The 12,313-nt window shown below is 38.9% G+C and overlaps 1 protein-coding gene across 19 annotated transcripts in view; it reads right to left on the minus strand.

Moving 5' to 3' along the window:
* Znf438 (zinc finger protein 438) overlaps window positions 1-12,081 on the minus strand; it is a 183,531-nt gene extending 171,450 nt beyond the window's left edge. For 10 of the 19 annotated variants that reach the window (XM_058580557.1, XM_058580571.1, XM_058580568.1 and 7 more), the window contains exon 1: window positions 441-11,959. The gene's annotated coding sequence lies outside the window, so the exon portion shown is untranslated. The other 9 variants (XM_046448337.2, XM_046448336.2, XM_058580565.1 and 6 more) reach the window with 7 other exon arrangements.
* Between the last annotated feature and the right edge of the window lie 232 nt (window positions 12,082-12,313).

Consider the following 12,313-nt stretch of genomic DNA (forward strand, 5'->3'; position numbering starts at 1 on the left):
AATATTCTATCTGATCAGGGCTTCATCCTTACCACCTTATTTAACTTAATTATCTCTTAAAGGTCCCATTTCTGATATACTGTTACATGGCAGGTGAGATTTTTAACACATAAGTTTGGGGAGGGAGGATAGAGTCCACAGTAACAAACAATAAAAAACTTTAAATATAATATGATAAAACTCAGTTGTAAGTAACAATAACTTGCAAGAATAAGAACTCTTAATAAAGTAACAAAATTAGACACCATGTGAAACTATCAGGATAAAAAAATTAATATAAATATATAAAACATAGTTATGAAAATGAAAAGGGAGACACATAATTATAATAAGGATATTAAATAGTATTTCTTCATTTCTAAACTATTTGCATAATTAGAAAAATTTGAAAAATAAATTTTCATAAAAGGTGAAAATGAGCCGGGCACAGTGGCACACACCTGTAATCCTAGCAGCTGGAGAGGCTGAGACAGGAGGTTTTGGCGAGTTCAAAGCCAGCTTCTGCAAAAGTGAGGCACTAAGCAACTCAGTAAGACCCTGTCTCTAAATAAAATACAAGATAGGACTGGGGATGTGGCTCAGTGGTCAAGTGCCCCTGAGTTCAATCCTCAATACCACCCCCCCAAAAAAAAATGTAAAAATGAAAAACTTCAGCTGAAAAAAAACACAAGAATAATTACAAATCTAACTTCCTATGTTTGTTTATCACTTAAAGCATTGCCATCTGTATCAATTAAAATATAGGCTAAAATGCTATACAACAAGACCAACAACACAATGGCTACAAAAAAAAAAAAAAAGAGGAATTCATTTCTCTTTCATGACAGTACAGGCGCAGACAAGTGGTCCAGGGAGGGAGATAGCTCTGCTCTGCAAGGTCATTCAGAGACTAAGGTCCCACATGTCTCATCTCACCTCTCCTTGGGGCACCACCACTGCTGGCTAGCTCACCAACACTTCATGGATAGGAAAGGAAATGGGCAAAAGAGTACGACAGACAAGCAGCTTTTTTTTTTATTACTAATTTGCTTTAAAAGTAGCATATATCACAGCTCCACTCTCACCCTACTGCCAAAACTTAGAAACTGGCTTAGTGACTTTATCTAGCAATAAGGAGCCTGATAAATAAGATTTATATATAGAGAGAGAGGTGGGTAGGGTAGGGGGGACCTACATGCCTAGCTAAATATCAGAGGTGGGAGTGCATCCTTCTTCCCCCTATGCAACAGTCATCTCCTTTCACATGAGTTAATTGGAAGTTCCACTCATCACTGGAATCTGTTCAAAGTCTAGAATCTCTGAGTGATGACAACCCTCTTTAACAGGTATCCATGTGGCTCCTTCCCTATCCAGTGACCTATAAATTAATAGAGAAGTAATCTTTGCTATTTACTATCATCATCACATCCAATACTCAGTGGTCAAATACAATTAAGTTTTACATTCTGAAAAGAATACCAAATACCTTATTTTATCAACAATGAAATACTGTTGGAAAAGAATTGCAAAGAATCCATGCTCCAGCAGAATGTAAGTTTTTTGGTTAAATTCAGGTTCTGGTCTCTGAAGGGAATTTCCTTGTCCATTTGTCTATAAGAGCCCTGTCTTGGCCACTGAAAGATTCTTTTCTTTTCCGTTATTCTTTCTGGCCATATATGAAGTGGACACAGAAGAGAACGTGCTTCAACAGTGAAGCAAAGATCCAATTGCCTACTTCCTGCTGGTGCAAATTTGGGAGCTAAGGATTATTGACTACTAAGTGTCAAACAACATCAAAACAACACAGGCTTTTGCAAACCAAACGTTTTGGATTTTTGACAACATAATCATCTCAAAAACTCAATATGTCTGTCTGTCTTCTGTCAGGGCCACATGAAAGTAACCACAAGTAAAGATTTTGTTTGTCATAGATATTAAACTTGTCAACTCTATTTTTTATTTTCTGGCATCAGTGGCAGACCTATCCCTCTTTCTCTTGATTTACAGCTAGCTGCCTTGAGGTCATCTGATTCACACCAAGAGGATTTTTCCACCTCAATGACATCAGGGTTGGCCATGTGACTTGAGATGTTCCTTCGTACCAGACTGATTTCAGGCTTAGTCATTTGGCTTGCTTTGGCCAATAAAACAAAAACAAAAGTAATAAGTCACTTACAAGAAGCTGGTTCTGCCACTTCTCTTTTTCCTGTCACAAAAATGGTAATGTCCCCCTGCCCAAAAATGGCAGTGTTTCTTCAGTTTAAATCTTGGGTGTGACAGAGGATGTGGAACATAGCCACAGCCAACATATCATGAGTAAGAAATACACCTTTATTGTTATAGGGAATTAAAACTTTGTATTTGAAACTGCAGTTTTTACTTAGTTCAACTGACTGGTTCAGGTGAAAAAGCAAATCCTTACTTTAGTTTCTGCCTGGACTAGCTTCCAATAGCTTCCAAGGTTGAGCCAAGAAAATCTAGCAGAAGGTTTTTGAGAATGACAAGCTTACCTCTTACTGTCTGGCACACAGGAACAATTTTTTCCAACCCTGCAATGCCCCACATTACAGTCAGTTCAGACTACAGACCATGGGGAAAAAAAGAAACTTCAATAGCTATAAACTACACAATCCCTTTGAACTCTAAATACAAACTAACTGGCCCTTTATACCGCAGTCTGGCTGGGCACAAATAACCGAGCCGCCACAAAGCGTTGTAGGTTCAAACAGCAATTCTTTATTCCCCAACTCTCACTGGCACTGCACACACACTCCTCGGGAACACACCCCTTTCACCTGGCTCCCCGCGCCCAATCTCTGCAAACCCCGGGGAGAACTCCATGGGAAACTCCAAAGTAGATTCAGATTCAGATTCCCAGAGTTGTATACAACTCAATCAATCCAGCATCACAGCAATTATATACAGCTTAACTCAAATCATCATCTCAATGGTTGCTGGCATCACTTTTCAACCATTCGCTCTGGCAATATGCCAGGCGTCATTCTGACTCAGCTGTGGCTCTCAACACCTTTATTTGATGCCCCCTTATAGTTCCCGCTAAAGAAGCAAGCAGACTCTACTGGTATTAGCAATCTGATTCTTTCTAACCACTTCCCTGGAGATGTAGACTGGATAGAGAAATTGATGCCTTATAAAAATTATCAGAGGTGACAGTTTCACCAAATATTTTACCACTATACAATTAAGGGTCAGTGGTTTTTTGACTTTTTTTTTTTAAATGTATGTCAGCCAACCACTTAGCCAATGCCATGCATTTCAGCTTTTTATTATGCAGTACCCCATTTCAGGTACTAAATTTTGGCATTTTATAGGGTATGGGTTAAACAGTTGTAATAAAGTGATACCAAAATACAATGGCTCAAACAAACAAAAAATGTATTCTCTTTCATGAAACAACATGGAGATACACAGGTGGCTGGGGGGAGAGCAAGTAGTAGTTAGTTTTCTCCACAAGGTCATCCAGGGCTGATATCCTCAGGACAGGGCTTCTATTTGAGTTCAAGACAGTTGTTGCCATTCCTGTTTGCTGCTTTCCAGTCAATGGGAGAGGAAAGAGAATGGGCAGATGAAATCCAGGACAAGCACCATTAAAAGCCAATCCAGAATTGCATATTTCACTTCTGTTCATATATAACTGGCTCAAACGTAAGCATACAGTCATACCTATCATCAGAAGCAGATGAAACCTAGAGTGGGTAACCATGCTGCCAGCTAAACCATAGGGGTTCTAATTCTAGAATGAAAGGAGGAGGAACTAGATAACTGAGAAGAATTAATCTCTGCCATACCCTCATACAACCTTTCCTCAATACTCATCAGAAAGCCAATCAGCAACTTCCTGGATTCAGTAACCTTCTCAAAGTCAGTCAGTCTCTAAACTCCAAGCTTAAAATCATCCAATCCTTAAACTGTTTGACTTTTGAAAATCATCCAATCTTAAAACTCCATGCTTCCTCAAAACCTCATAAGATCATGTTTTTTGCCTTCTAGGAGGACAATATTCTCCAAGCATAGTTCTCCCTTGCTTAGGAAGTATAAAATTCAGCTTTGTTTCAGCAATATTGTATGGTGATCTCTTCACATTAATAAATAACATGAGTATTTGGATATGAACATTTTTCTTCACTGAGGTAAGAAAAATATTTGTTACAATAATCCAATATAATGGCAAGTTTGGAGTCTTTGTCTTTTAAGGAAAAGTATAATTCTTCTTGCCCAATATACATGCACACTAGCAAAGGTCAGACTCCTCCTCTCCCTTCCTCCAAAACCCATAATTTCAATACTATCTATGGTCCAAATCCAACCAATGGATGTACAATACGAAACATTACAATATCCAACCACTAAAACCAAGAATTGAATAACATCAAATAATCTTTTTAAAACTGCTTAAATATTTAAGTATATATTCTTTTTAACCTAATGAAAATACTGTCTAGCTTGGTTCTTTAAAACCTGAAACCTAAATTCAAAATCCTATCTTGGATTTATTCAGGCAAACTAATAAACACTTAAGTTCCCCAACCTAGGCAATAAAATATTGATCACCAGTTCCTAACACCTCACAAAAATAATGTGCTCAATTAGAGTAGAATAAACTCTCAATGTTTCAGGAAGAAAATAAAAACTGTATTATTATCATTTACTCTGTTGTTAAAGTCAAGTCAATCTGAGGTTTAGGTTACAGTGGAGAGAAACAGCCTCAAATATGATATAAACAATGGCTACCCAACTTATCACATTTTCTAAAAGGATTCAAAATAGAAAATGAGATAAATGGGAGGCTTAACTCTTGAACAAATCCCTCTGTATCAGAATAGCAATGTCAGTCCTACCATGCAGGCCACCTGCCCTAACTATGCTCAAAAAAACAGCTGAGAGCTATCTCTTAGACTACTTTTGGATTCAGAGGTCTCAAAAAAATATATTCTAAATAGCAAATAGTGCTATCTTATGGTAAAACAAAACTCAGTGAACTTCCACTGAGTTTCATATCTGAACAGTATTTCAAACACACAATTTACCAACTGATTCAAGTGGCAAATTAGACTATGTGCCCAGAAACCTATTTAGTCATGTAATCATAGATTAGATGAATTTATACAGAAATTGTCAATTTTAATTTTTTTAAGAGAGGCAGAATAACTCAATGGAAACAGTCAAAATTACATTATGAGTTGGGTGACCTTGAATATACTATTTAGTCTCCTTAAACCTGCTTTCTTATCTATACAGTGGGAATAATTACTCTATTGCATAGGGTTTTTAGGAAGATTAAATGGGATAACAAATAACTGGTGACTTTAAAAGGGTGAACCTATCTCCAAATCCTAGATCTGCTCTTGTCACTAACTTGCTCCAACAATATGGACAGTCATTTGACCTATGTCTGTTTCCTTATCTGTCAAATAATGAAGATTATGTAAGCCCTACATATTTTATAGGGTGTTTGTGACAATAACATATGAAAACTAATATAAAAAGGATCTTTGAAAAACAACCAAGTTACTAACTATAAGATAGCTAATTCAGTATCTACAAAAAAAAAATTGAAGGAAATTCATACTAGCAACAACCCAAGACTGTATAATGTCCAAATTAAATTAATTTTAGTAAAAAGATTTTTTTTTCACAGTTAAAAACAAACACAAAAGCACTAGATACAATGACAACCAAAAATACTTACGGTTATTTTAACTAGTTTCAAGAATGTTTTTCTATGCAGTAAATGAATCAAATTCGCCTAACTATCCAACAAACTAAAAACAGTACAACAAAACCTTTTGTTCCAGTTCCCGCATTTGCCACTTAAAACTACCACCTCCACTGGGGAAAGCAGAAAGAGTGAATGGAAGAAGGGAGGGAAAGAGGGAGACAGGCAGGAGAGAGAGATAAAAAGAGAATATAACAGAATATAAAATAAAAAGAGAATATAAAAGAATAATGGTTTCAATCTTAAATGTCCCCCAAAGGTTCACGTGCTAAAGGTTTGGTTGCCAGCCTGTGGCCTTCCTGGGAAGAGGGTAAACTTCAGGTTATGGGGCGTAGTGGAAGAAAATCTGGTCATTGCAGCATGACCTTGAAAGGGATGTTGGAACCTCATCCTCTTCCTCCCTCTCTCCCACTCTCTGTTCCCCAGTCACCATGAGGTATGTAGATGTCTTCCATTGTGCACTCCCCACCATGATGTACCACAGACCCAAAGCAATGGGCCAAGAAACAATAGACTGACCCACACTGAAACCCTAGGCCAAAAGAAGTCTTTCCTAACTTATAAGATTATCTCAGATATTCTGTCCCAGTGATAGAAACATAACACAGGAAGGGAGCGGGATGTGAGGGGAGAGGCCTGGAAAGGAGGAGTGAAATAAAATGAAGTGTTTAAGAGATTATACAAATTATCAACATCAACAGCACTGACGTTTTAAACTGGTTAATATTTATTTGGGGTGGAATAGGGTATCTGATGAATTCTAGGATGTTTAGTAACATTTCTGGCATCAACTCACTAGATACCCAACACACAGTTGTGACAATCAAAGATGTCTCTAAACATTGCAAAATCCCCAGGGTAGGCTGGATGAAACAAAATTATCCTCATACCAGTCTAAATTCATAATACCATATTCCAATATTTATCTCACATTTACCTCCCTACAGACTGGTGGCTCAGAATGGAGCTTGAAACTAGCAGCTTTGAAACATAAGAACCAAATAAACAAATGCTGCCTGTGGGAGGGCAGCAACTTAAAGAGAACTCCAGTTATAGTAGGTAGCTAGGGTTAATCTATGCCTTCCATCCACAGGAAAGGGATAACTTTTTTGTGTTTAATACTAAGAATTTGCTTTTGATTATTCTTTTGGAATGATAACTTGGTCGACCTGTCACTAAAGCTTAGTCTCACCCAGACTTACTAAGTAGTAGCCATTAGAATTTACATGAAAAAAAATCAAGCCAGAGATCTTAATTTCTAAGAAATTATGAATCACAATTCATAAATTATTTAAATCTATACAAATTACTTAAATTATTCAAACATTTACAGTTTCAAAAATACAAAAACTAGTGTTTAGTTATCACTCCCAATATATATGAGCAAAAAGGTATATGCAAAAGTAAAAGTAACTACCAGAAGTAGAATCTTATGAACTACATGTAACTGCCTGGTATGTTCCATCACTGGCTATACACATTGTTTTCTGTAAGATAAAATTTCCATATATTTATATGATAAATATATAATGAAGATCATGTAAGCCCTACATATTTTACAGGGTGTTTGTAACAATAACATTAAAGGGGTTTTAAATTTTGCTTGTACAAGTATAAATTTTAAAAGAAATTGAATTTTATTCATTATTTAGGATGCTATATTTCACATCTTCAATGTTAGAGTGGCTTCTTTTGTTTTCAAATAGGACCTACCCTCATACCTGCTCTTCTGAGAGCTACCTGAACAATGAAATAATCACCAATCTGCCCTCACTGAGCCTGAACTTAAAATTCCACAAAGCCTATGCAATCAACAGGCCAATAGTTAATTCTACTTTATATATATGGGTATTCTATTTTATATATGGGTATCTGATGTTCTTAAGGAAGCTAATTACAAAAGTGATATAAAGAAATACCAATCATTTCAAGTCCACTGAATTAGGGAAGCTACACAAACAGATTTAAAATTCTGTGAACTACAAAATGAGATGGCACACTTCTACATTTATATTTGTAGAGGGTTCCTATTGGAGCAATGATGAATTTGGTTATTCAGATCAACTCTTCCAATAAAAACTTCAAAAGCTAAAGAAAATATAATTTTGTGTATTATAAGAAAAAAACTCTGAACTTAATTATAAAATCTATAATACTGCAATTTTAAATAATGTTTTAATGGTTCAAATTTGAAATACTCATATTAGTTAATTGTGACAACTGTGTTGAGATTGTGGTATGCCTAAAACTGATTTACAGAAACAAGACACATTAGTGGTGGGGGTCTAGTCTCTAGTTCTACAATGCTCCAGATACAAGAGAGGCAAACTATAACTCCACCTATGACACGTTACCAGATTCCCTTTTTACAACAAAAAAATATATCTCAATGTTAAAGAGTGGATCAGCGAAATTCAAACTTATTCCAATATGTGGAAATTTGGTGTGGTACACTTAAACTAGCGGAAACCTGCCCAACTGCTTCACACACAGCCCTTCCATCACCCTCTATTATGCAAACTGCAACAAACAGTTCAAGCCAATTCCCTGTTTCACTCTTGAGCCCTGTCAACACTGAGGTAATAAACTGGAAAAACTCATCGCTCCACAATGATAGTCAAATATCACAATTTATTTCATTTTGTAAAAATCATATCAGTGCCAAATAAAACTAATGCAAATGTAGTAAAATATGCAAGATTTTGAGTAATTCTTTTGTTGAAAAGGACTCTTGGGGAGCCTTAAATTCTTCCTGCAATTACTTAAGCATTCTTTTGCTCCTTTGCCCTTTTCATGCCCCATCTCTCAAGTCATGGGGTAGGATAGGGGTGTGCAGAAAACCAAAATGAACTAATCAGCATGTACTTATGCATTTAGTCTAATTTTATCCCCACAGGTTTTTCCTCATACTTTGCTCCTCCAGGAAGAGAGCTATGTTATTCATCTCTGAACTCCCAAAACCTAATTAAATGCCTTTCATATAAAGTCATCCTTAACAACTATTACATGACAGGCAATGTATAAGGACTAGAGATGGAGAAGTTAAAAAGAGAGAAACCTTGCCCTCATGGAATCTACAGTGGGGGGACGAGTGGGAAAAGACTGGACTTTGCCTGCAGGAACCCAATCAAATAATGAACAACCTATCAGTACAGCCCCACTCCTTACGTTCTTTACTCCCACTGCCAACCCAGGCTTAGATAAGAACAAAAGCAGGTTTTCTCTTCAGAAATATAAATGTGAATCTCCAACACTGACCACTCCCAACTCCACATTCATATTAGTCACCTCATCCATAGGGAGGCAGTCACAGAAATTAACTGCATGTACTCCAAAGCCAGAGAATGCTTGGGGGTGAATCTCAACTTCCCCACTCACAAATGGGGCGAATTAAGGAAGTTTTCTGTACCTTCATTTTCTCATCTTTATAGGAACAAAAATAACTCCTACTGGCTGGGCTCAGTTGTGCACACCTATAATCCCAGCAGTTTAGGAGGCTGGGGCAGGAGGATTGCAAGTTCAAAGCCAGTCTCAACAAAGGCCAGATGCTAAGCAACTCAGTGAGACCCTGTCTATAAATAAAAAAATATATATAAAATAGAGCTGGGGATGTGGCTCAGTGGTGAGTGCCCCTGAGTTCAATCCCAGTACCCCTCCCAGAAAAATAGCTGGTACCATACACAACTATTTTGAGGATTAAACGAATTATTTATGCAAAAGTACTTAAAAATCTGCCTGGAACCCTATTTACACGTACACTTTTATTATAACACTATTATTACTAGCTTTTATATTATTATCACTATGTCTAACAAGCATCTAAAGCTGAATTCATACTTTTCCTCCCAAATCCTGTTCTCCACATCCTCTCATTTTAGTAAACTATACCACTGCTCTCCTGGTTGTTCCAGCTTAAACTGAGAATTTATTATTTCTCCTTTTTCCTCCCACTCCACATCAACAAGTCCTGTCAATATGTTTCAAATTCTAACACTTACATCATCTCCACAAATACTCGCCCTAGCCTAAAGTACCACCCATCTGGCCCCCAAAAGGTAAGCAATAGCCTATCTCGCCATTTTTATTTCATTCCTACCTCCTGACTCTACAGTTAATTCTCCATACAAGAAAGCTTAAACTAGATGTCACTTCCCTGATGCAAACTTTCCAGTTTTCCATTACACTTTGGATAATATCTTTACTTCAACACAGCCTACAAAGGCCCCCCCTAACCTAGCAGGCCCTCCATCCTCATCTGTCACGACTTTCCCCCTTTCTTATTGTGCTCTGAACACTCTACCCTCACCTTGCTGTTTTTCAACCATTTCTGTCTTGTTTCCACCTCAGAGCTCTGTCCTGAGCTCTGGGGCAGAAAAATATAGTCATATGAAGCATGGATTAGGAAGTCAGATTGCCCAAATTCACAGTCTCTACCACATTTCAGTTGGGCAAATCCCGCATCTTTGTCTGTTTCCTCCTTCATAAAAATGGAGAGAGTGTTAGTTACTTCATGTGATTGTCGTAAGAATGTAGAGTTTAGAACAGTACTTACATATGTAAGCTCTACTAAAGCATTCACTGCTATTATTATCCTTTCCTGAGATGTTATTATTCAAGCTCTTCCCCTCACTCAATAGATTAAACTGTCCCCTCCTTTAAATGGCCTCCCCCAACAGATCCTACCTAAAACAACCTTCCCTGTTCCCCACTCTCACCTTTCTTTTTTTCACTGTACTTATTCCTATCTAAAATTATTTTATGGACTTATTCTTTGATGTCTATATCCCAACTGTAACAGGAGCTCCGCTAGGTTGGAGGCTGTGCAGCTATATTTCTAGTTCTGACTCAGAACCTGACTTTTGAATGCACATTTCTCATTCAGGGTAGGAACTGATGCAAATCTCTTAATAACAATATCATACTTAGAAAGCCTTTCATTTTCACACTCATGATCTCCTCTGACCCTTGAAAAAGGAACAGCAGCTATACAATCATCTTACATTTTAGAGATAACAAAGTTTCAGGCTTGAGTGACTTGTTTTTGAACACAAAACTAGTAAATGGTAGAACAAAAATTATAAGCCCTACTTTCTGATTCTAAGGCTCCTTCCAACAGGTAGAAGGTTATTACTCTCTTGAAATGAGTTTACAGAAATGTGAGCTCTTAATGTCTTATATAAATACATGCCAATGTGCTATATTCTTCCCTTCAATACTTAACAAATATCTGTCCCAGGGTCTGAGAGTATTATAAATTAGTATTAACTCATCAATAATGTACTAATCCCTGGCAAGAGTTAGCCAAACTATTCAAGTAGTCAGATGGTACGACTGAATATTCCAAGTCAAGAAAGCAACAACTCCTAAAATTCGGTGTACGGGTGTGAGTATAACATGCTAATTCCAGTATGCAAAAAGCTTTCTCTGCAAAACCCAGACAAAGGGGAGCATTGTATTACCAAGATCACTGTGATAATCCCAGTTAGTTTTTGATTCCTGATCCATCAAATTCTGAGGCAATAGCTCAGATAACCCATCAGACTTAAGAGTCACAGTTAGATGGCTTGGAGTTAAGGATGTGAGGAAGAGGCAAAACTGTGCGCAAGAGCTCTGTATACCATGGCCAACGACCATCACATACCTCAAACAGCCAATTACTTTTATAAGCCTGTAGCATTTTCCATGCCTGTGTTATCTCATGTGTTCTCGTAACCTTCCTGGTCCTGTGGGATACAGTTAGGAGGACAGAGGCTGTTTTCCATCCACTGGACACAAAAAGGAAACTGAGGCAGCAGGTGGTTGTCTTAGAACTTGTCCTCAGCGATTTGGGCCCTTGTGGGATCCCACAGGAAACCAGGACATAAAGATTCCTAGTCTCTGAAGGCACTCTCCATCCTCGATTTAACATGTCCAGTTGCAGGACAGAAGAGATGAAGAGTAAAAATCTGAATCCCTTCACTAAGGAATTTGTAAAAGGGCTGTCCATTTTTATGTCCCCCTGGCTCCCAGGCTTTCCCCGCCCCTGGGGAAAAACGTGCAGACCCTGCCCTGCAGGGTGAGGCCTCGCCTGCCGGCACCTCGGTGCCTCCCTCCCAGAAGGGCGCGCTCCCGCTCTGAGCGGGCACCTGTCCCTTTGCCACGTCCGGCGGCTCTCCTGATCTTCCAAGATTCAAACGCCCACAGCCAACACCGCCGCAGAAATGCCAGCGACCAGAGAGCACCACAAAACCAGGGTGCTGCAAGGATCCTCGCAAACTTACAGTTTTCCTACAGCGTGCGCGTCACGGCGGAGTGACGTCATGGGACCCGGCGTTTGGGAGGTCAGGCAGCCGGGCGCGAGCACTCGCCCCCACGGCTCCGCCCCCACCACGGCTCCGCCCCCAGCGCCACAGCAGGAGAGACGCCCCATCCTCGGCGCCCCGCCCCGCCCCCGGGGCCCCGCCCCCGCCGCGGACCCTGGGCGCCGTTGCTGACGGCCTGTTCCGCTGCGTGCCCGTGGGCTTCGCGGGCGTGCACGCCTAGGAAGCACATCTCTAATAAGATCTTTGCTCAAAGCCTGTTCCTGGGCTGAGGGAATTCAACAGATGGGCACAGAGA

Source organism: Marmota monax, unplaced genomic scaffold, assembly GCF_021218885.2.
Source record: "Marmota monax isolate L192 unplaced genomic scaffold, Marmota_monax_Labrador192_F-V1.1 WCK01_AAM20220418_F8-fsc00066, whole genome shotgun sequence".
NCBI lineage: Eukaryota > Metazoa > Chordata > Mammalia > Rodentia > Sciuridae > Marmota > Marmota monax.